The sequence below is a fragment of the Octopus bimaculoides genome, chromosome 1 (assembly GCF_046866305.1).
Source record: "Octopus bimaculoides isolate indiv1 chromosome 1, ASM4686630v1, whole genome shotgun sequence".
NCBI classification, from domain to species: domain Eukaryota; kingdom Metazoa; phylum Mollusca; class Cephalopoda; order Octopoda; family Octopodidae; genus Octopus; species Octopus bimaculoides.
Genome location: NC_142928.1, coordinates 74482069 through 74508230, shown reverse-complemented (window position 1 = coordinate 74508230; position 26162 = coordinate 74482069). Strand labels below are relative to the sequence as shown.

The 26162-nt window shown below is 35.0% G+C and overlaps 1 protein-coding gene across 2 annotated transcripts in view; it reads left to right on the top strand.

Moving 5' to 3' along the window:
- The window catches only part of LOC106867748 (WD repeat domain phosphoinositide-interacting protein 3), a 67158-nt gene that overhangs the window by 10948 nt on the left and 30048 nt on the right, over nt 1-26162 (top strand). The gene's annotated exons all lie outside the window — the stretch shown is intronic.

Genomic DNA, 26162 nt, shown 5'->3' with positions numbered 1-26162 from the left:
ATGATGGATATATATATATATATATATATATATATAAAATGATATGTAATTGTAAGATCCAAGTATTTAGGCATAGGAAATTAGTAAATTGCAAGCAGTCCATGATAGGTATAAAAAACAACTTTTGAGAACTTTAATAGTTTATTGGTGTAGAGGGTTGTCAGTTTTTCGCATATCAAATTTCAATAAGCTGAAAAAAGTATTTTTATAACAAGCAAAATAACTAGTTTTAAATGTATTTTTATAGTTCATGGTTAGTTATGGGTTGCTATGAATGCAAATAAAAATCCAGATTGAGTGAATGAAGCAGGTAAAATCCAGACTACATATGCTTCCTAGCTTGCAGAACCTTGTGAATAATAATTACTCAACAAAGTTGTGAGTAATTATTACTAATGAGGTTCTGCTTGCTATGTATCATATGTAGTCTGGGTTTTACTTGCTGCATTTGCTCAATTTGGATATATATATATATATAATACTGGTTTCAAATTTTGGCACAAGGCTAGCATACTCAGGGGATGGGGTAAGTCGATTGCATTGACCCCAGTGTTCAGCTGGTACTTATTTTAGCAGCCTCAGAAGGATGAGAGGTCCAGTTGACCTCAGCAGAATAGTATATATATATATATATATATATATATATATATCATCACTGTTGTTTAACGTCAGCTTTCCATGCTGACATGGGTTGGACGTTTTGACTGAGGGCTGGCAAGCCAGAAGGCTTCACCAGGTTCCAGTCTGATCTGGCAAAGTTTCTACAGTTGGATGCCCTTCCTAACGCCAACCACTCCGAGAGTGTAGTGGATGCTTTTTACGTGCCACTGGCATGAGGGCCAGTCATGTAGTACTGGTGCTGGCCATACTTGAATGGTGCTTTTTATGTGCCACTGGCACGGGAGCCAGTCAGGTGGCACTGGCACCGACCATGCTCGAATGGTGATATGTATTATATATATATATATATATATAGTGTTGATGGATCAATCACATGGAAATTACTACTTTGTTGTTGCCTACTCCTGATAGATCACTTAAAGCATATTGCTTTCTCATTGCTTACTCCCATCTCATAGATGAACTTGAAGTAGAATATTAATGGAAATACTTTGTTCTGTGTTCAGTTCCCATCTATCAGGTCATCCCATAAGTTCTGTCCGAATTTTGAATAAAGAAAACAAGTGATCAAATGTTATATTTAATTGAAATTTAATCATCAATGTACTTTCCCTGATTAACTATGACTTCCTTCCATCTATTATTTACAAGCTTTTTAATCCTGTCGATGGATTAAAACCCTTTTGACCTCTTCCTGGCTTGCGAAAGTTATGTCCTCCAAATGATTCAGTAAACTTCGAAACAAATGGTGGTCTGAAGGAGCAAGCTCGGGAGAATAAAGTGGATGAGGAATTTTTTCCCAACCAAGCTCTTCGATCTTCTGTGATGTGATCTTTGCAGTGTGGGGTCGCGCATTGTCCTGATGAAACACCACTCCTTTTCGATTTACTAAAGTGGGTCTTTTTTTCTTCAAAGCTTGGTTTAAATGCTCTAATTGCTGACAGTAGATGTGAGCATTGATTGTTGCATTAAGTAGTAACAATTCAAAGTGAATTACTCCTTTGCAATCCCACCAGATAGAGAGAAGAACATTTTTCCCATGAAGTTCCCTTCTCGGTTGTGGTTGAGCTTTTTCCCTTTTACCAAGTCACTGTTTTGCAACGTTTAACATTTCACAAGAAGATCCATTTTCCATCACCAGTCACAAGTCTATCCAAAAAGGGTGAAATGAGTTCGCAAGAATGGAGAGAAGAGCAGATGTCAACTTGAGATGTGTGGTTGCTTTCAGACAATTCACGAGGTGCCCATTTTCCAAGTTTAGGAACCTTTCCAAGTTGTTGAAGATGACGATGAACAGTTGTATGGTTTGAATTAAGCTTTATTGCCAATTCTTCAACTGATAATGCAGGACTTTCTTCAAGTAATGCTTCAAAGAGCTTATCATCAAACTCAACTGGACGTCCTGTTCGGTCTTCATCTTCTAGGCTGAAATCTCCACTTCTGAATTATGCAAACCATCTTCTACACATTCTTTCATTCAAGCATTCTTTCCCATAAACTGAGTGTGTGTTTCGAGTCGCTTTGGCTACAGAGTTTCCTTTTTTGTACTCATAAAGTATTATGTGCCTTAAATGCTCTTTAGACACTTCCATGTTAGATAGGGTTCTAATCAAAGAAATTTTAATTCTCTTATTCTGTAAAATAATAGTCAATTAGTTTAAATGTACACAAATGCATAAAAATAATTTTAAATTCCATTAGACATTCTAAAATACTATTAAATTTCATTCAATTTTAAAAAAGGTAAAATCGGACAGAACTTATAGGATGATCTGATAAGTCCATATTACCTTTGCTCATCTGTTGTTGATAAAATGAGTACTAGGGCCAATATAATCATCTATGTCCTTGAATGTGATGCCCCAGCTTGGTCTTAGTCCAATATCCTGAGATTCGTAACTGAATAAAAATAGATATTCCTGTGTTATGGCAATAGCTCGTCTGTTTGAAATATGTGATGTATTTATTTGCAATTAGGTGAACTGAGCTAACAACATGGAAACTAATTGAGCTGTTTATTGGCATTGTTGATGATAGGCTACAAACTGTCCACCTTCTGGTCAATAATGTGACACCCTATCAATCTGGTCAACTGGTTTCTTTGTTTACTTTTATTAATTTTGTTTGAGACTTGATTGGTTTTCTTTTCATTGACATAACTTTTTGTCAGTGTTGTTTTAGATATTATGTATTTGTATTGTTAGAAAAGATTATCTAAGTCAAGGTTCACAGGTACAAAATCTTTCAAATCTGTTTGTGTAATAAATTACATTCTGGTCAAGGTTATTGTAATGTCATGCATTTATAAATAATTGTAAAAACCTTAGTTGTTCTTTTATAATGATTCAAAGGATAGAAAAGGTTTAAATCTTATTTTGCTGTTGAGATTTCCCTTACTAATAATTGGTTTCAAATTTTGGAACAAGGCCATCAGTTTTTGAGGGGTGAGGAAAGTTGATTACATTGATCCTAGTATTTGACTAGTACTTATTTTATCAACCCTGAAAGAATGAAATGCAAAGTCAACCTCAGCAGAATTTGAACTCAAAACATAAAGACAGATGAAATGCTGCTAAGCATTTTGTCTGCTGTTCTTACGGTTCTGCCAGCTCATTGCCTTAATTCCCTTACTAATAATCCTTTCTACTTTTGGTACAAGGCCTGAAATTTTGAAGGAGGGAACTAGTTGATTATATCGACCACCCCACTTCCCCAGTGTTTCACTGGTACTTAATTTCTTGACCCTGAAAGGATGAAAGGCAAAGTTGACCTCAGTGAAATTTGAACTCAGAATGTAGAGGCAGGCGAAATACCACTAAGCATTCCATCCAGCATGCTAACAATTCTGCCAGCTCACTGCCTTTTCCCTTACTAATTATGATATAATTAACTCCTGTTTGACATTGAGAGACACAACTGTGTGCATGTGTGGTAAATTTAATGTTTCTCCCATCTTTTAACATCCCTACTTGGCTCTTCAGAAGTTTATTGATAAAAATAAAATCCAATAGTTATTTTGCTGCAAGGAATTAAAAATTCCAGTATTTTGGATACTTGATGTTTGGATTTGGAGACAGGTAATTGTGTATGTCAATGGCAAAGTCATCTTAGTAACTGAGATACTGGTAAACATATATTTTATTTCCTCATCTGAAAAATGCAAATGTTCAAACAACACAAGTAATTTATGGCTATTTTCCCTACTAAAGGAAGGGCCAACCTTGCAGGAACCCTAATTTTTTCCATTTTGCTTTATTCCATTCTTGTTCCTATTTCTTTCTCTATCATCTTTAGTAATTCCTGTCTTGGTCTTCCACATCCATTTCTCTTTACAACATCAATCACAAGCTCAATTCCCATCTGTTTCTGCAATTCATTGTTTACCTTCTTTTCATTCAGTGATTTTCTCTGTTCAGTACACTTGCCTTGAACCATCTCATTCTTTCTCTTCAGGTTTTACAATACTCTTTTCTCCTGTAGCACCCCTAGAACTTCTTCCTAGGTGCCTAGAACTTCTTCCTAGGTGCCTAGAACTTCTTCCTAGGTGCCTAGAACTTCTTCCTAGGTGCCTAGAACTTCTTCCTAGGTGCCTAGAACTTCTTCCTAGGTGCTTAGAACTTCTTCCTTTGCATTTCATTTTAGCCACCATCACTGAGCCTGATCCACCCTTTCCATTCAACATGTCTCTGGGGTAACAAAATACATTTTAAACCTTCTGTTGTCATACTATTTCCAACATTATGCTCAACACCAGATGTTTCTCTTCCCAGCATAAATCCAAACTATATTTAATTGAACTTTACATTCATTCTTATTTACTACTCTATCACTTTTTCTAGTATCTTCTTCCCATGCTCCAATAACTTAATAACTCTATATGAGCATATGAACCACAGTATATCTGAAACATTGAATTTTTCACTCCTCACAAATTAATTATTGTAATTTATTTTTATCTAAACATTTATATTGATTAACTTTTAGCAATGCAGACCACTGCTAGTTTCCTTGGTTTCAAGATCTTAGATAACTCTTTAGTAGAGTCTCCTATATTGTTATTTCAACATTCCTTGCAAGGTGACCATGCTAACTGTTACAGGATGGTGGATTGGCAGAATTGTTAGAGCATCAGATAAAATGCCTTATGGTGTTTTCTAGCACTTCATTCTGAGTTCAGATCTTTTTTAAGGTTGACTTTTTCTTCACCTTGGGTTGATAGAATTAAGTACCTCTTAAATATTGGGGTTGGTATAGTTTTCTGTTCCTTCTTCATAAATTTCTAGACTTGTGGCTACATAACAAATTATTTTAACAATCTTTGATAAGAGAAGCTTATTACAATTTAGCATCATTTAAAGTCTATCATTTAACATTCACTTTTCCATTCTTGCATGGATCAGATAGATGGATGCTTTTCCTGCCATCAACCTTTCACTGCTTCTAAACAAGAATATATTTCCCCCTTAGCCAGACATGTTCTTAGAGAACATTGGAAATGAATGACACTGCTTGTATGACACTCAATTACAATTATCATGCAATGTCAAGACATGGGGACATACACATACACACGCACATATGTCATACATATACACAATGGCCTTCTTTCAGTTTCCAACTACCAAATCTACTGACCACTTCGGTGATCTTGAGGTTATAGAAGGAAATACCTGGCCAAGGTGTCATGCAAATTTGTTTTAATGAGGAGATAACCAAAAATATGAGGTCATGTTTATTCAGTTTCAGCCCTGCCATGACCATCTCAACATGGTTTTAGTCAGTGTGACAAGGACTGCATAATTCCATTTTATCTTTTTTTTTTTTTTTTTTTTTTTTTGGTAGGGGTAGATATGACCACAATATATAGCAGGTTGATAATCATGTAAAAGCCTCACCAAATGACTCAAATATAAGATCATTTAGCCTAATATCAAATATAAGACTAGTGATGAGAGTGAAGACAGATGTTTTTCATTTTCTGAATACCATTCCATGCAACACTGCATGCAGGTTAGTTTGTGCCTAACATGTTATATAGTGTCTCCAGACAGATTTTATAACATGCTGCATGAGAAAAGCTTTCTAGTCTCTAGCTTAACTCTACTCCATTTCTTGTAGGAAGAGGGTGCTGTGAGCCATTTCCCATGACCCCATTTTAGTGCAGTGCAGTTGATTCTGTGAGAGTAAAAGGAAGAAGAATCAACTCTAGATTTTGACTGGTGTTTTATTTATAGATTCTGCAATGATGAAAAGTAGGGTTGACGTGTGCAGAATTTGAATACAGAATGCCAGGAACCAGAATAATTTCTGCAAGGCTTTTGTTTGATGTTTTAATGAATAAACCAAATTACTGCATTAACCCTTTCGTTACCAACCCGGCTGAAACCAGCTCTGGCTCTGAGTACAAATGTCTTGTTTTCATAAGTTTTGAATTAAAATCTTCCACCAAACCTTAGTCACAATTTATGTTCCTGACACTAGCTTAATAATAACTAAGTTATTTTACTAAATTCTTTGTTACATTTAAAGTAATTGAAAGAAACACAGAGCATCTCAAAATAAATACAGTAATGAAAGGGTTAAAGATAATAGTGTCCAAGACTAAATGTATCACAATGTTTAGTTTCAACTCTCTTAGTTACAATACTGTCAGAGCCAATTTTACTTTTCCTTCCTTGGGTCATAGCCCAAGGTCAGCCCTGAGACAGAACAGATTTATGATTAAAGATATTTCCGCCATAACCACCGTATTATTTATTCAGACTTGGTGTATCAGGATCTGCATTATCCAATGAGTTGTTTGTCTTTTAATAAGTAGAGTTTTGTATAGAGATTTGATTTATGTATCCAGCAGATTGATTGGCCTGAAAGGTGTGGTCTAATTTTGTTTGAATGACATCAGTAATGTGAAGGAATTGATTCAAAAGGTTATGTTCCTTCTCATACAAGAACAATAACTTTTTGCCTAATGAAGGAACAGACATAGCAGTGTGGCCAATCAATATTGGATTGCTTTACCATATTTAGTGCAATTATAGTTTCCCCAAAACATTCACTTTAACATATCAATAATCAATTGAACTAGCTTCCAATAATACACTATTTATACAAATCAGGTTTTCCAATTTAGTGAAGTCCCTAATTGTCACTACACACACACACACACACACACATACACACACTCTTTGTGAATAAATCACAGTTGGGTTTACAGTTCCTGATGAATATCCTACATAGTACTAAAGATGGTTGGACTGATTCCTTATTCTTTGCTCTCATCATCATCATCATCATCGTTTAATGTCTGCTTTCCATGCTAGCATGGGTTGGACGATTTAACTGAGGACTGGTGAACCAGATGGCTACAACAGGCTCCAATCTGATTTGGCAGAGTTTCTACAGCCGGATGCCCTTCCTAACGCCAACCACTCCGAGAGTGTAGTGGATGCTTTTTACATGCCACCGGCACGAAGGCCAGTCAGGCGGTACTGGCAACGGCTACGCTCAAAATGATGTATTTTACGTGCCACCTGCACGGGGGCCATTCCAGCGGCACTGGCAATGATCCCAGCACTGAGATATTATATATGTATGTTTACATTTGCACTGTGTGTGCTGGCTAAACCTTGTACTTCTACAATAGCATTACTTTATAGATTTATTCACATGTTTACTTTTCTGTCTTTTGGTGTCAACTTCAACTTCTAAGATCAATAATAAAATCAATAATAATACATACACTAGGACCTATTGTAGTTAGCTGCATACTCCTTAATTAGAAAATGTAGCTTCATACTTTTATTCTTTTGTTTCAGTCACTTGACTGTGGTCACGCTGGAGCACTGTCTTTAGTCAAACAAATCGACCCCAAGACTTATTCTTTGTATGCCTAGTATGTATTCTATCGGTCATTTTTGCTGGACCGTTAAGTTACAGGGACCTAAACACACCATCAGTTGTCAAGCAATAGTTGGGGTACAAACACACACACATGTTTCTGTCTACCAAATCCACTCACAAGACTTTGGTCAGCCCAAGGCTATAGTAAAAGACACTTGCCCGAGGTACAACGCAGTGGGGCTGAATCCGGAACCATGTGGCTGGTAAGCAAGCTATTTACCACACAGCCACTCCTGCGCCTATAGTAAAAAAAAAAAAAATTCCAGTTTTATGGTAATCTGCGGTCTTAGCCCCCATAATTTGTACCTTAGTCCCCATGATAAGTAACTGAATCATTACTATCTACCCATTCCTAGAGGAAGGGTTTCACTCTCCAGTTTGCTATTACCTATTATTACCTAAACGTAGGGTCTTTCATCTTATGTAGAAGATCCTAACTTACCATCATCTCTTAATCTCCATGTTTCTATACTGGCCTGTGTTGGACATATTTGTATTGAAACCTATTGAAATTCATCTCAATTCTGTATCATTTTGTCCACGAGGCCCAATATTCAGATTTATTCTTTGTTGTTGTCTGTTTTTCAAATGTTTGTGCATGGTGCCAGGATTTTACACCTATGTTAGTCAGTGTAGATTACAATGACGGATCAAGGACTCTCATAAACTGAGGAAAAGTTACTATCATTTTGGATTCAGCTTCATCATGGAAAAAGGTGTGTTTTGGCGTGTTATAACCCACCACCACCACCATCATCATCATAATCAATTGCTTCATTCTCACTAACCCCATCCACAGCAGTGGCAGCAACCTCAACGGTATCATTATTGTTGCTATTGCTTCAGGTCCCTAATGGTAATTGCTCAGATGCTGAATGGGTCTGTTCGGATTACTACTATATTAATCACTTGAGGGATAACTGGGCAATGTAGTTTTAGATATATAAAAAGAAGGCATAGTCACAGCTGGACCTGGTTAGTTAATCAGGTTGTTGTTATTATTTAGGCCTAGGTTAGTCTTGGTTCAGCTGTGGCCATCCTTTCTTTATATATCTAAAGCAACATTACCTAATATATCCTTCTTTAGTTAGAGAGTAGGGTGTGGTTTGAGGCTGCTATTTCTAGCAGGTTGAGTGACTGTAATAGTCTTTTATATTGGCTCATAATTAATGAGTTAGTGCAAGAAGCTGGTATCTATAGTGACTGGCACAACAGGATCAGCAAAAATAAATACAGAAGTTAAGGGGAGAGGAGAATTGCAACTGCTTTAAATTGGTGGATCAGATTATGAATATAGTTACGGAAGTCACTAAGAAATTAATACAAACATACTTGAGCTGAAAATAATACAGTATAAGTTTATGCTACGACTTAGAATCAAAGATGTTAAACTATCAATGAAATCTCTACAAAAGAAGCTTTTAACCTGAAAGAAAAGAGCTCCAATTTACATTTATTGATGGAGAGAAAGCATTTGGCAAGGTGACAAAGTTCAATCTTTTGTTATTTGGTGACTGAAAGCGTAGATGAATACCTTGTGAGAGATGTTCAAGCTATTTATAAAGATGTAAACAAGCAGTGATTTCACTGAGACACTTTGTATGAAGGTGAGAATATAATAGGTTAATGTGTATTTCTCTGTTCTTTTCATAATCCTTGAGCAAATTTTCATGGGTTTCTGATTTTGTTTTATAAGTTTTCCTATTCTGGGAGTTTAATCCTCATTGGGGGAATATAGCATAGTTTGTGTTTACAAAAAAGTGCTCTAGGATCTCTGGAAACTTGAGAGAGAATGGACATTCAAGTGCATAGAGTTGTTGACAGCTTTGATGAAAGGCATCTGAAAATGTAGGGCCTCCCTAGACAATTGAGTGAGCCTAGATCGAAAGGATCCAATATGTGCTGTTTTGCAAATTTATCTAGCTCATGCCAGTAGGGAAAAATGATTCTCAAGTGTTCATGAGAATCGTTTTTCCATCTAAAGTCTTTTCATATTTTTTGTTCTTACTTGGAAAAGTGTCCTTTATTATTGTTATACTTGAGGATGGTCATATTTTGCCAATTAAACACATGCACTATATATTTGGTCATGATTTCAGCCACTCATTATCCCACATGTTTCCTCTTGATCTGCTTATTCCAAAAGTGGAACAAGAGAAGACACGTGTAATAAGTGGAACAAGAGAAGACACGTGTGATAAAGAGATGCTGAAGAGGTCACAGGATGTGACAAAAGAGCTGTGATAAAAAAGCTAAAATAATAATAATGGTTTCAAATTTTGCCACAAGGGCAGCCATTTTGGGGGAAGGGATGTGTCGATTACATCAACCCCAATGTTCATCTGGTACTTAATTTATTGACCCTGAAAGGATGAAAGGCTAAGTCAATCTCGGCAGAATTTGAACTCAGAACGTGGTGACAAGTGAAATACCACTAAGCATTTAGCCCGGTGTGCTAATGGTTCTACCAGCTCACCACCTTTAAAATAAAATAATGATAATAAAAATGAAGTGAAGACTTAATATAAAGTACTTGTGTTTAATTTGCAAAATATCACCATCCTCCAGTATAGCAATATCTGTTTCTATACATAATTTCAATACATGATTTCACATCAGGAATATTGAAAAACAAATAGATGAAGGTGTCCTTTATTTTCTGCCCATTTCATGTTTCTTTAATAAAGAAACCATCTGCATCTACTTGATCCTGCACTATCCTAATCTCCTTTTCGGTTAATATTCTTAGGTTAGCACTTACTATGGAAACCATTTATTGTCAGCCTATGGCATTGTTCCATCCAGCTTGTATTCTCTGTTTGCATCACATTATCAAACAGCTAATTTATCTTGCCTGCACACATGAACTGATACTTATAAAGCCCAAGCACTTTCTCAGGTTAAATACACTTTTGTTAACACTGCTTCCTAGTCCATAGATATCTTTCGTGGAATCCACACTATCATTGCAAACATTCAAGCTAGGTCTCTGGTTTGAAAATAACTTTGTTCTACTAGTTTGAGAACTGATAAGGGGCATGAGTGCAGCCTGTCTTCCTTTGATTAAATAATTAAGAAAATGAAACAAAACACAACCATGCTATCAATGTCCATCCATTGGATCATTATCAGCTTGTACCTTACTGCTGTGAATATTTTGCACATCCAACTTAAGGCTTCTCTACAGCATTGTATTCCTTACCTTTCTATGTAGGCTTCACATAACATCACTATTGTTACCTCCTAATGTATATTTTACACAGCATCACACTCTTAACCTCATTACTTTACACAGCTTGTTCTTTGCAATCGTACAAAAAGCCTGAATTTCTTGTAGGAGTCCATGTGGCTTAGTGATAATATTTGTTGTTTTAACTTAAATCACTGAAAAAGTAAAGGCTTTGAATTGTAATATCTTGTTGTTGAACCTGAGCTGGGACAATCCTACATTCTTTTAGGAATATTTAGGACCACATTTTCCAATGTTTCCCTCCTAGTATGTCCACATCCCTATAGGGTGTGATTTGAACGAGATGCAACTGCTATTTGTGTCAACTCAATCAATTGTGTAGAAGCTTCCTAGCTGTTACATTCTCAAATAGGCTGATACCTAGCCCTGGTTTCAGAACATTAACTGGGTAAGAACTTTTTCCCTTATGTGGGATCAGTCTAACATAGTTAATACCCTTGAAATATTTTGGTGCATATTTCAAACAAGGTAAACTGAGGTGCAACATGTAATGCACAAGGTATCTACTATGTATTTGAATTCAAATCCTATCAATTTGTAGTTAACTTTAACCAGTGAAAAATCACCCTCATTGCACATTTTACTGAGATATGTTTTTTTTCTTTTGTAGTATTATCTTTGTAATTATTGTATATGTATGAATCATTTTATAGCTATGTATGTAAAAATATGCGTGGGTAAAGTATATAATTTTTTTGTATTGCTTTACATCTACTTTTCTATGCAAGCATGGTTATAAATGTGTTGACATTTTTTTCAAATTTGAATATCTGTATATATTTTTAGTAGTTGTTTTTACCACTGGATGTTGTCCTAAGTACTTCACTATAATATATAGTGAAATGTGTTGGTAACCTTTGCAATAAGCCTGTCTTGCTTACAGACATAACATAGTTGCTAGTAAACTTTAAACACAAGGTCATGTCTAGGCAACAATTAAACCCTGTAATACAGAACATACCTATTATATTTGTTCCTTTAATTGTATGACATTCCTTTTGCAATACTTATGGCCAAATTATCTTCCAAGACTAATACTTTTAACCCTTTAGCATTTAAACCGGCCATATCCAGCCAAAATATTCAACCAGTTTTATTTTCAAACTGGCCAGATCCAGCCTCTCAGGCTTATTTTATGATATTAGTCTAAAAATTAATAATCATGTCATTGAAATTTCAGAGCTACAAAATAATGCTTGACTAATTCAAATCAATGTGAAGAAAGAAACATTAGGTATAACAGAGAAATCTGAATGTCAAAGGGTTAATCTAAACATTGCCCTGCATATAGTAACGTAACAGCCTATGTTCACTAAACTTTCCTAAGAAAAATGCCAGCAAATATTTTGTGCATTTTATGCTTATAGTTTTTAAAGTTTGCTTTGATTCCTTTGTATGATTTCATCAACCCCTTAAAATGTTATCATCTTAGAATATACATCCTTTCTTATCCACATCACTACAACTCTCTTTTTCATTGATCTTCATAGTTGTACGTTATTGTATTTAATGCTTTTGCTCTATTTTAGTAATACTAAAACTCTAGGGATGTTTGTACCCGAAATATCTCAGAAATAGTATATTTTTTCTTAATTTTTTTTTGCTTATTTATTTTCATACTTTGTTTCGGCAGTGCAGTACACATTTTTGTGACATTTGGACCTCTATTTATTAATGAAAGCGAGTAAACACAATTTTTGTTTGTTTATTTCTTGACAAAAAAAACAAAAAACATAGCTTCCATGACATCAACACACATACAGAATACACACATATAATGTCATGGCATGTCAATCAACGCAAACACATGTCTGCTGTCTGTGACATACACACACATAGTCTTCGCACTCTTTAAGGAAAAGATGTCAACTTTTTGACATACACAATATTTTAATCATTTAGAAATATCTTTTAACTGAATGTGATTTCAAAAATGTAAGTTATTTGTACAGTAAGTATTTATATTTTAGCTTTCTTTAAACAGACATTATTTTAATGTTTTTTTTTAAAATTATTTTCCAGTCGTTATTTTCTGTAAAATTTTTTTTATCTATTTGCTTTTGTTTTAAAATGAAAGAGAAGAGAAAGTGAAAGATGTATGTATGTGTATATGAAATGGATGTGTGTGAAAGAGAGAGAGTGAAGGGGTGTGTTGTCATGTATATGTACATACATCATTACATATGCGTACAACTTTTTTGTATGTACGTGTGCTTGTGAGAGAGAGAGTGAGTGAACTTGTGTTCTCATGTATGTGTAAGTCTCTCTTTCTCTTTCTCTCTCTCTCTCTCTCTCTTTCTCTCTCTCTCTCTCTCTCTCTCTCTCTCACACTCACACTCACACACACACACACACACACACACACACACACGTCCGTTTCGTATACATGTTCATACATCTTTCACTTCTCTTTCCCTTTAAAACAAAAGTAAATCAATAAAATTTTTTTATGGAAATTAACGAACAAAACCAGCTGATCCAGATGACAGTTCTGAGAGTCAAAGCGACAGTTCTGAGAGTCAAAGTGAAAGATCGCCCCCAAAGGAATACAGTTACAAAAGTTTTTTCGAGTGCATTCAATGTATTTCAGCTCCAAAGATTTGGCTGCTATTTCTAGCATGTCGTGCTACCACGTAACAGCTATTTGTGATAAAGGACCTGAAATACCTGTTACATGGTCACAGGACGTGCAAGAAATACCAGCCAAATCTTTCCTTTTCCGGGGAAGGGAGCCATTTACACATGATTTCAATGTCACATAAGTTGAAAGCAAGCAAAATAACCTGGAAAAGAAAAAACAAAACACATAAAACAAAATTCTGTTGCTGGGAAACTTAGATTTTCAAGGTAACCTAACAGGTCATGGGTAGTTTAGTTTTCTTCTTGTTCAATTCAGATTTAAGTTGCCTTCATGTTTCATCATCTCAAAGAAAAATAGAATACACATGTCGTATGATAGGTCAGTTTGAAAATGGCTTCATTCTTAAGGAGGAGCTACAAATATATTTTGAGGTCGTTGCCAGTGCCGCTGGACTGGCTCCTGTGCAGGTGGCACGTAAAATACACCATTTTGAGCGTGGCCGTTGCCAGTACTGCCTGACTGGCCTTCGTGCTGGTGGCATGTAAAAGCACCACTACACTCTCGGAGTGGTTGGTGTTAGGAAGGGCATCCAGCTGTAGAAACTCTGCCAAATCAGATTGGAGCCTGGTGTAGCCATCTGGTTCGCCAGTCCTCAGTCAAATCGTCCAACCCATGCTAGCATGGAAAGCGGACGTTAAATGATGATGATGATGATTAGTTCATATAATGTTTCCTTAATTGAGGCATAATAGCTCTGAGGTTAACTTGAGATAGTTGTTTGTAGTAGGAGTATCAACAAGTAGAACAACCCCATTCAAGCTAACTTGCAAAGCAACATGTAAAAATAGTTAAGTAGAGAGGATGTCGGACTTCCATCCTATAAGTGTTGAGCTTAAATCCATTATTTTAAGTGTTTCATGTATTTTGAGGGCTCTGGTAATAGCTCGATTTGCTAGAAATAGCAGACAAATCTCTCATACCATACCCTACTGTCTTACAAAACAAAACAAAGGTAGGATTGGTTAATTAATGTCTGACTGACAAAAAAAAAAAAAAAAAAAAAAGAGATAGTTATGGCTTGAATGTCTTTGATTATAGATCTGCTTGATTGGGATTGATCTTTGGGCTAAACAACAACATACCTCAGTTCACCTGTTACGAATAAATGCCAGATCATTTGGAAATCTCAACTGCAATGGACTGCCATACTAGCCAAAGGGAAAGTTACTTTATCTGCTAAGTGCTGTAAAACCAGAACCAGGCACTGAGTCTTAGGGTCCTCTTGAGGTTTTTGGATGTGCTAACTCTTACATTTATATCTATCATTGGCAACATCTTGCCAAATCTTGTGCTGGACAGAAGTAAGAAAATAGGCAGTAGCTCAGTGGTGGGTTAAGATCAAGAATTAGCTCACATCTTATTGGTTTACATTGCCCAAAATGAATGAATGATTAAACTACTGTAACTATCTCCTAGGCCTAGCTGCCAACAATAACTCTCTCAACCACTTCACACCCTACCATGACATATTGAACATTTGAAGGAAGGGTGAGATAGTGTATGAGTGCTTTGAGTAAAACTTGCATTAAAATGATACTAATACATTGATAAATAAATTATATATTTTCTGTGTGGATTGTAACTGATATGAAATAATACTCAACATTCACATTGATTGTTGTTTTTGGTCTGGTTTTCAACCAAGATCATGTCTATCCAAATCAATAAAATATATTTTAAAGCCAGACATTTGAATAGATTCTGTTTTATGATGTTGGTATGTTGGCAAAATGGTCAAGGCTTGGACTAATGCTTTACAGTATTTAGTTGTCTTCATCCACAATTTGAATGAAAGCCCATCTTGGACTGACTCTGTTTCATATATCTGGAGTTAAAATTCTGGGGGTTAATTCAATCAATTACATTTTAAACTAATAACTTGTGACCTTAAACCAGTGGAAACATAAAGAAGAAAAAAAAATAATCTAAATTCCTGCTAGGGTATTGTTAATCGATTTGAAGATATTGAATTTGATGTAATGTGCAAATCATTACTTCTCAAATGTTTTTAACTCCTTTTTATTTAGTATTTATTCAGTGCTCCCTTGCTATTATTCAGTGCGTTCCTTACCATTTTTAATGTATGCATGCAACCACACACACACACACACACACACACACACACACACTATTAGGCCCGAGTAATTTAGTTTTGGGTTCAGTCCCATGGCCTGGCACCTTGGGCAAGTGTCCAAAGTCATGAGTTGTTTCAATAAACTGAAACTGAAAGAAGCTCTGTGTGTGTGTGTGTGTGTGTTGGAGTGTGTGTGTGTGTGTTGGAGTGTGTGTGTGTGTGTGTGTGTTGGAGTGTGTGTGTGTGTGTGTGTTGGAGTGTGTGTGTGTGTGTGTGTGTTGGAGTGTGTGTGTGTGTGTGTGTGTTGGAGTGTGTGTGTGTGTTGGAGTGTGTGTGTGTGTGTGTTGGAGTGTGTGTTGGAGTGTATCATTGTAAATGAGCATCTCCAATCTTTCATGAAAGATATTTTTGGGTATGGGGAAAATATTATCTTGCTTGGAAACATGTGAATTCTGGTAATAGGATGGGCATTCAGCTGTAGAAAGACTACCCAAAAGAATTCTGTCTAATCCATACACGCATAGAAAAGTGAAAATTAAAATGATGTTAATGTAAAAGTTTGACCCAGACAACTAGTTACTAAAGCACCGTCCTACTATAAACATAGAATAGGTTTTATTTATTTACTTATTCAGTTTTGAAGTCTTTTATTAATGTTGCGATTTTAACAAAGACGTTGTTTATCATATTACATTTAAAAGTTAATATTTAAATAGGTCAACAGACAAAACACAAAAATGCTGTACCGATGCATGTGTTGCTCTATACTATTCCCTTTCTGTCAAGTACCCATTTAAAATTATCCATGATGATATTGCTCACTTTGAGAAACACTAGTGTATAAAGATAAATTAGATATTAGATTGTACTTGGCCACTGCATCCCAGTGATTGTGAATATAGTATTCATTTAAATATAGTAAATGAATACTATATGAATATAGTATTCATTTAGTGGAGGCGCAATGGCCCAGTGGTTAGGGCAGCGGACTCGTGGTCGGAGGATTGCAGTTTCGATCCCCAGACCGGGCATTGTGAGTGTTTATTGAGCGAAAACACTTAAGCTCCACGAGGCTCCGGCAGGGGGTGGTGGCGACCCCTGTTGTACTCTTTCGCCCCAACTTTCTCTCACTCTTTTCTTCCTGTTTCTTGAGTAACACTGCCATGGACTGGCGTCCCGTCCAGCTGGGGGGAACACACACACCATAGAAACTGGGAAACCGGGCCCATGAGCCTGGCTAGGCTTTGAAAGGGTGCATAAAAAAAGAAAATTCATTTAAACCAATGGTTCTCAACCATTTTTTCCCTTTGCCCCACCTTTAATTCCTATTTTACTCTACTGGACCCTAATAAACATTCAGTGTTTTAGAAAGTCCCATTATATTTCTATAATTAAATATCATTAGGAATTCTATAAGCAAAATTGTTAGAGTATTGTGTATTGTCAAAGGATAACCAATTTATTGCATGCAATTTTCAATAACAAAATCTTTTGTGGACCCACTGATTTAAATGATAAAATAAGTACTACTAATATTAGTGAAGAAGAGAAGCAAGAATAGATGTGCTCATTATTTCTTTAAGCTCTCTTTTACTGGAGAATAGGAATGAATGACCTTTTGAAGAGGCTTGAATGTGATTTATGTATAGTTTTGACTTGGAGATTTATAGTTGAAAGAATTTTGACAGGAAGTGAGTTTGAAGAGCGCAGTTGTGTGAAAGAACAGCTGGACTAAAAGTGTATCATATAGTGACTGGTCACAAAGATATTCTGTGAATGATAGAAAGTATGCATCAAGGAGGCTTAGGTTGTTGTAAGCAGCAGTAGAAGAGAGAAAAGATAGAACTTTGAAGTGATCTAATCAATTATTTCACATTTTCACTAACAAAAAAAAAAAAAAAATCCTTTTATCCAGTTAAAATAGAATAAATTTTTCTAAATCTATGTTCACGTCAGACCTTTATCAACTATTAAATGACACAAAACTAAGAAAAACACTGATTGCTGATGAAATAATTTCATTAGATTCCCAATAAAAAATTCATTTCAGATGAACAGATTCTAGCATTTAATTTGTTAACGAAAGGTGAAAGTTCCATAAGACTTTTGTTCAATTTAATTTTGATTCTTTTCAACTAAGTACAAGACTAAATTTTATTGGATAGAGACACGGCTGATTGAATTGACCCTAATGTATTATCGATGTTTTGTTTTTATTAACTTTGGTGGGATGAAAGGCAGTCTTGGTATGGCTTGAATTTGGAACATAAATAGATGAAATTGAAATTGCGTGAAGCTGTGTGAAATAGCTCTAGCTAAATACTCTTCTCTATCGTGTTGATGCTTTAATACTGGTGATCTTTTCTATTGATTTGTTCATTGATGGATTTCTTGTTCTTTCTCTCAACTCTGTACATGTGCTACACTTCCTTTAAATAGCATCTTACATCCATCCAATTTTCTATGTTTGCATGACTGGGGTGATATTTGTTGAAAAAAAGATTTTCCTGCTGGATACCATTTGTTAACCAGTAACCATTCTGCTATGGTGTAGGAGTGGACTCTGACTGTTACCAGTCAGCCAAATTGGTGCAAGCCAAGTTGTGTTCCTTGTACAAGAATGCTATAATTGTAATATGATCTTATCTAGGCCCAAGTGTTAAGTATATATAAATCTCAATGCCATTTTACTTCATGTCTCACTTCTATTGCATAATATAATACTTTAAATGCATAGAACATTATAGACTGCTTTACAAATTGCTCAGATCAAAGAGGATGTACATAAGACAAAATTTCATGTTTAAATGCCGATGATTTGTGACTTAGATTCTTTGAATTTAGAAAAAAGACTTCTAGTTATTGTTTGAAACACAGTCTAACAGTTGAGACTTGAAACAAATTTTGTCTGACTGTTAAGTTAACATTTGCAATTCAATATGAGTGACCTTTTAAGCAGATCTCTAATTCCTTTTGGTAAGGAAGATATAGTTGTTAATATCAAAATCTAGGTGGTTACATTGTAGATTTCAAGTTCAGGGGATATCTTCTCTAACTGCTACTTTCTAGTAAAATATAGCTTTAGCTTACAGAGCTTTCAGACCTTTTAATGTGATCTTAGCAAAGCATTTGCTAACAAAGAAGCTTGTATGAAATCAATTAACCTGCTTTTGGTAGCTCATTCTCTCTCAGAAACTCCCTACTGTTTTAAATGGAGTTGCTTTGCTTTGCCTGAATGCTAAATATATAGTCACCATTTTTTTTTCATTTTGTTACAATAAGTTATGTTGTGATTTTGCATGTGTGTAGATAAGTGGAATGTTTTTCAAGCTTCTGTGTAGTGTAAATCTTCCAATACTGTGTTTATTGTTAATTTTAATTTCATGATTTTATAAAAATACTCTCCCTGTCCTTTTTTTAAAAAAAATTGTTGCAATTCCAAATTGTTAAGTACCACATAAAACAGAATCAATTTTAACAGAAAAGTATTTTGCACAGCAAGAGCTCTTAAGTAGACAATATTTCTTGTTCAGCATTTGGTGTTTCGATAAAAGGTGGAAATTGAAAGAATGGTTTAATGTCTGTATACGAAGAACATAGTTTGGTCCGTTAAATATGTAGGAACTGTTTTTTTTTTTGTTTTATTTCTGTTAAACTTGAATCATTTACAACAAATATTTATTGGTAATGGTTTGTTGGGAAATGATATTAAGAAAGAAATCCAATATGTAATGAAGTCTTGTTGAAACCATAAAACTCTTAAGATTTAATATATTATTATAGGCGTAGGAGTGGCTGTGTGGTAAGTAGTTTGCTTACGAATCACATAATTCCGGGTTCAGTCCCACTGCGTGGCACCTTGGGCAGGTGTCTTCTACTATAGCCTCGGGCCGACCAAAGCCTTGTGAGTGGATTTGGTAGATGGAAACTGAAAGAAGCCCATTGTATATATGTGTATGTGTTTGTCCCCCCCCCCAACATCGCTTGATAACCGATGCTGGTGTGTTTACATCCCCGTAACTTAGCGGTTGGGCAAAAAGAGACCGATAGAATAAGTACTAGGCTAACATAGAATAAGTCCTGGGGTTGATTAGCTCGACTAAAGGCGGTCCTCCAGCATGGCCATAGTCAAATGACTGAAACAAGTAAAAGAGTATTGTTTCTAGCTTAGGCACAAAGTTAGCAATTTCAAGTGGAGGGGTATACTCCTTCCTATGAACTTACATATTATATATCAATTATATCAAAATGTAATTATGTATATATATATTAACCCTTGTATTAAACTTGTGCTTTATTTTATCGACCCGATGATGATGAAAGGCCAAGTTACCCACAGCTGGATTTGAACTGAGAACTGGGAAAATACTGCAATTCTTTCTAATTCTTACAACTTTGCCAACCTGCTACTGTTTATATGATGACATCTATCAATAGTTGATGTTGGTGTAGGGACAGTCAATTAAACTCAAAGGTACATCACTATATGTATGTGTGTGTGATTGTGTCGCTGTTGGGACTTGCACACAAAGCAATGTACAAATATTACTCAGGGGTATGGAGAAATTTCAACTCAAGGTTTTCCCTTCATGCATTATTCTAGAATGAATTTTCATTTGTGTAGATGTAGGTGTGTGGTTAAGTTTGCTTCCTAACCATTTGGTTCCAGGCAGTGGAGGTGCAATAGCCCAGTGGTTAGGGCAGCAGACTCGTGATCTTAGGATTACGGTTTCGATTCCCAGACCAGGCATTGTGAGTGTTTATTGAGCAAAAACACCTAAAGCTCCACGAGGCTCCGGCAGGGGATGGTGGCGAACCCTGTTGTATTCTTTCACCACAACTTTCTCTCACTCTTACTTCCTGTTTCTGTTGTGCCTGTAATTCAAAGGGCCAGCCTTGTCACACTATGCCACACTGAATATCCCCGAGAACTACGTTAAGGGTATACGTGTCTCTGGAGTGCTCAGCCACTTGCACGATAATTTCACGAGCAGGCTGTTCCGTTGATCGGTTCAACTGGAACCCTCGATGTCGTAAGTGATGGAGTGCCAACAACAATTTGGTTCCAGGTAAAATCCCACTGCAGGGCACCTTTGACTAGTGTCTCTTATAGCCCCATGTTGAAGAAATTTTGTGAATGGATTTGGTAGACAGCTCATCATACACATGTTCCTTTCTTTGAATTTATATTGATCTACAGTCATTTGCTTTCTTAATTCATTAACATTCAGCTTACTCTGTCAAATGTTAATATTTATTCACATCATTTTGAATTAATCAGGTTTTGTCTTGTAGCTTTGCAATTTCAATAATGTGCTTACATTATTGGTATATTTTTGGTATGAGATTGTGGAGTAGATGTGAGAAGCCAGATCTCGTCAATTTGAACATAGAACTGGTAGAATATTTGGGCCTGTTATGGCTGTTTTAAGTGCTAAAGGGTTAAAGCAAACTGCATATGGTAACCTGTCAAATGCATTTATTGTCTGTGATGTACAATGAAACTGCTTGCTATCTGTAGTAGGGTTGACTGCTTAACTTACCATGAAACATTCTGAAGATTGGTCTTTTAGTTAAACTACAGTGTGTGCGCGCACACACACACTAATAAAAAGGTTCGCTTATTAGCAATTAGAACCTAGAGGCAAAATTAATAGAGGTTGCAAAAGTGACTGAGGGTGCTAGCCAGCACTGTTTATGCTAAAATAAGAGTTAAATTAACTCCAAAGCTACAAATCACAACTCAATGATTGACAATGAGAGGTAAGCCCCTATTGTATGAAACAGAATTGTGATTTCGAATCTTGTTGACACCTTAATTCTCATCAGCGGCTTTTAACGCTTAGGGTTAAACTCATCTTCTTTTATCAATCATATAAGAATATATATATATATATATATATATATATATATATATATTCAACAAGATTCGAAATCACAATTATATATATATATATATCATGTGAATGGTGATGGAATGCTGGTGATAAGTTTACATATCTTTGCTGTGCTTGGTTCTGGAAATTACAGATTTTGTATCTGTATTGTAGGTTGCACAAGCTTTGTAAACTAAGCAGCATATTGTGTTGGCTATCAAATTGCTTTGTATTTTGTTTATATGTGGTTTGTGACAAGTGTAGTCAAATGATGTCAATGATACTTATGGTGGCATATGTAATAGCTTTGAGTGTTATAGCTGTCACATGTTCTTTGTGTAAGACTCTGTTATTACTGACTACAGAGGCTTGAATCCATGTTTTGAATTTGGAATGGTAATGAGTTGCTAATGTAATAAATGAACACCACATTGGTTGGGATTGACATTACCTTTTGTCCTTATGGGGCTGTTATTGCCTAGACGCCAGTTGAGCATAGGGGTCAATGTAATAGACTTATACCCACACCCCTGAAATTGATGGCTTTGTGTCAAAATTTGAAGCCAATATAATAAATGTTTGTTTTCCTAAGAATTTTGAAGATAAGTACTAGAATTTTGTCTGATTTCCAGATCTTGGAAACTTTGCACTTTTGGTATAATTAAATGAAGATATTGTTGTGCATGTTAATTTCTTAATTCCCTAAATGTCATATGTGTGGTTTTGAGTTTGTGGATTTCCCTTTTGCTTTTCTGATGGAAGTTGCATATCTTGCATGGCTGTGTGTGTCTCTCTCTCCTTGTCAATAAGCTGAGACGGAAGTCAGAAATCACATGGGCATGAGATTTAGTGTTTTAATCATGTGATTATTCACACAACATAACCATGCCTCTTGTATAATATGGCAAAGTAAATGCATAAGTAAAACATTATTTAAACTTGACAGGAGAATTATCAAGGGAGCCATTCTGTTTGTTTTAGACTTTCTCATCCCTACTTTATTTTTTTCTTCTGTCACTCTTCCTTCATTGGAATGGGTACACTGGTTTATTAATCTTGACTAAAAATGACTACAGACTGAAAATTGTCATATAGATAATATTACATCAGTAGTACACATAATATATGTATGTATAGATGTGTGTTTATATGTAAAGCTTAAAATGTAATTTAATAAGAATATTTCATATAAAATAGTACAGACAGAAACCAAGAAGTAAATTGATTTTTGTTTGTATCCTAATACCACATATTTTGTTTACTCTAAATCTTATAATTTTCACAGCAATTTGAATGTAGCAAAAAAATAATTCAATAACATAGCCAGAACCATATACATTTATTTGTATTTATCTTTATCAAACTCATTTATTTTTAAAGTTTGCTTTTCTTTTTAAATATTTTCAGCCATTTTCCTTTAACTCATTTTTGTTAATTTGGTTGTAAATCACGTTTGGACACATTGTATAGAATATAAATATCTAAAACCATTCTGCTGAAGCTACGAAAGTAAAATACATATCTATTTAAAAAGAAATTGGAATTAATTCATTTGGTGATTTATTTATTTATTTGTGATTATCTATTTTCTTTGAATTTGCTCTAAAAATCACCACAGTGTAAGGCACATGTATGGCTGTATGGTTAAGAAGTTTGATTCACAGCCACATAATCTTTGGTTCAGTCCCACTGGGTGACACCTTGAGCAAATGTCTTTTACTATAGTCTCGGGTCAATCAAAGCCTTGTGAGTGGATTTAGTAGACAGAAACTAAAAAAGAAACCTATCATGTATATATGTATATATGCATATATGTTTGTGCCCTTGTCTTAGAACTTGTTAATTGTAAACGAATGTCAACATCATAAAAACAGTCTGTTTACAGTTTTCCATGAAAACATGTCCAGACTAGGGAAAATATCATCTTGCTTGGAAACAGATGAGAGTTAATAACAGAAAAGGCATCTGGCCATTAGAAAACCTGCCTCAACAAATCTGACGCCTGCAAGCATGAGACAAATAGATGGGAAAACTATGATGACTATGTCTGAATTAATTAATTAGATATATGTAACGAATTGTAAAACTTCAACATGTTGAAGTATATTTAAATGTTCTAAACAAATGTTGTCTTAGTGTGAATGACGTCTGAGGACTAAGTTGTCAACAAATTGATATAGATGATGAAAAGATTGGTTTCATAATTACTAATGTTCATCATTACTTTCTGTCTAGGTCTAAAGAAATATAATTTAATTTACATAGGTTTAGGTTATTTACTTTTTAATGATAATTCAACAAGTGTTAAACATTCTCTTTACACTAAAGCACAGCATAAATGCTAATTGTGTTCAAATAGCAAATGTTAAACTACATTTCTTTATAAAATGAATGTAGGTTATGTTATTCCCTAATTAACCATTAATTTTCCATGCAGAAGGTATGCCTAGCTGTACTCATTCATTTTAAAGCCTAACAAGTATGAGAATACTATAAGAAAGTATAAGAATATCCTCTACTGAGCAGATGTGGTAAGACTGAAACATGTCCAGAGTTGTCTTTGTATTTCCCAAAGATCAACCTCACTACCCACTGCACGTCTCTCTTTCTCATTCAGTTTTTAATCACTTTGTTTCAGAGTCATCTCCCTTACCATTCTGAGCAAAAATTGTCATTGATCCTAAACATTTTTTCTTTTCACAATGGATGTATTCACGGTTGATTAAACTTAGTTTTTTATTCATTACATCAAATATAGTAGATGGCTCTTAACTACATGAGAAGGCCTTGCTGAGAAGTTCCCAATTATTTCTATCTAAAATGTGTTGTTATTTCTAACAAAGGAAGGGCTTTATAGAAATATCCCCAACATATCAATTATTCAAGAGCTGGTGACCAGATATGGTAGTCACTGCTATTAAAGCAAAGATGAATTATTGAATGAGCTTCTTTTGCAGATTCCAAGCCATGGGAAATTGCATATCAGATGATATGCTAGAATGACATGCATTGGTCAGCTCTTATAATGTTGAGTTACAAATAGAAAATCTCAAAAACATCATAGAAGACAGGAATGCTTGAAGAGAAAGAGTAGCTTGGATCCACGCAACCTGCTTGAAATAATAAAAAAACACACTGTTGAGCTGTAGATCAAATTGTTTGTTATGAAGAGAATTTTTAGTGCTTTTCAAACTATCATCAATATATAAAGTAACTAAACAGTATTTCTATATAGTTTTAAACTATTATTTTATTTGCAGAGCAGCAGCTTTAAGTAGAAACTTGATAAGTAGTGGTAAATGGAAAGAGGGAGTGATAGAATTTTTTTTTTTCTAATTACATATGCTGTTTGTTGAGAACTTGAAATATACTCAAACTTGTTTGACGACAAGAACTGCATATATTTCAGACATAAATATGCTTTGGTATTATAATTTTTTTAAAGTTAAAATATAGAGAAATAATTAATTTCTGTGTAAGTAAATCTAAGTTAGTAGCTGTTAGCATTCAGATTACTCTATCAAATGTAATGCTTAATTCACATTGTTTTGAATTAATCATGCATTATCTCATATCTTTGAAATTTCAAAGATGTGAGTGTTATTTTTAGAATAACATTGTAGGGTGGGTATGAGAGGCTGAGTCTGGCCAGTTCAAACATATAACAGATAGAATTTTTGGGCTAGATATGGCCAGTTTAAATGTAAAAGGCTTAAACACTTGAGTCAGAAATAGATTATGTGGAAGACTAATTAATTGTTTCTTATTCCTTGGAATTTCCTGATGTTTCTGAGAATAACTCCACTACTTGTACTAAATTGAATGAATATCAAAAGCTCCAATATAGAAAATATATAATTCAGTATTTTACAATTTCCATGCTTTAGTTTCTGAATATCAATTTTCATTTAGATAAACTGCCAAATGGTTAAAAAAAAAATATTTGCAGTCCTTGATTCCTGGGTTCAGTTCCTACTGTGTGGCATCTCAAGCAAGCATGTATCTTCTACCATAGCATTGGGTTTCCCCAAACCTTGTCAGTGAAATTTGGTAGATGGAAACTTTGTGGAAGCCTGTTGGATAAATTGTACTTGTAATTTAAAATCCAGTCCTTTCACTTTGTGTATCATGCTGATTTTACCTAAGATTTGAATTACATGTACATGTGTCTGTGGAGTGTTCAGCCACTTACTTGCATATTAAATTCAATGAGTTGCAGGTAAACCAGATGATCAAAGAATTGAATATTCATGGAAACCAATAGAGATTGATTGTTATTTATATCATAAGAAGATGTAACAGTTATTCACAGGTTTTGTTGTTTGGACTCATTCAGACTGCTGTTTGAAAGGTTCAAGTTTTAGCTTACAAGAAGTGAAAGAATGGGAGTGGCTAACTACACTTGCAGACTTTTAAATGGGTGCTAAGAGTGGTGGGCGAGGGATGGAAAGAGGGAGAAGGATAGCAGAATAATTGAGAGAGGAAGTTTATATATCAGACAAATTTGTCGAGAAAGCAGATTTAAAGCAAAAGAGGCACTAAGGTTTTGATGTGCTGTGTCTGTGGGTTTTTTTTTTAATTGGTCAGCAAAGATGTGCAGGCTATTACTGGAAGTAAAGTCAAAATCATCATCATCGTCTTAACATCCACTCTTCTATGCTTGCATGGGTTGGATGGAGTTTATTGAGCTAGATTTTATATGGTTGAATGCTCTTCTTAAACCCCAACCCTCATCTTTTTCTAAGCAAAGTAATATTTCCCTATCATTAGACATATTCTCCACGGAACACTAGAAATGAA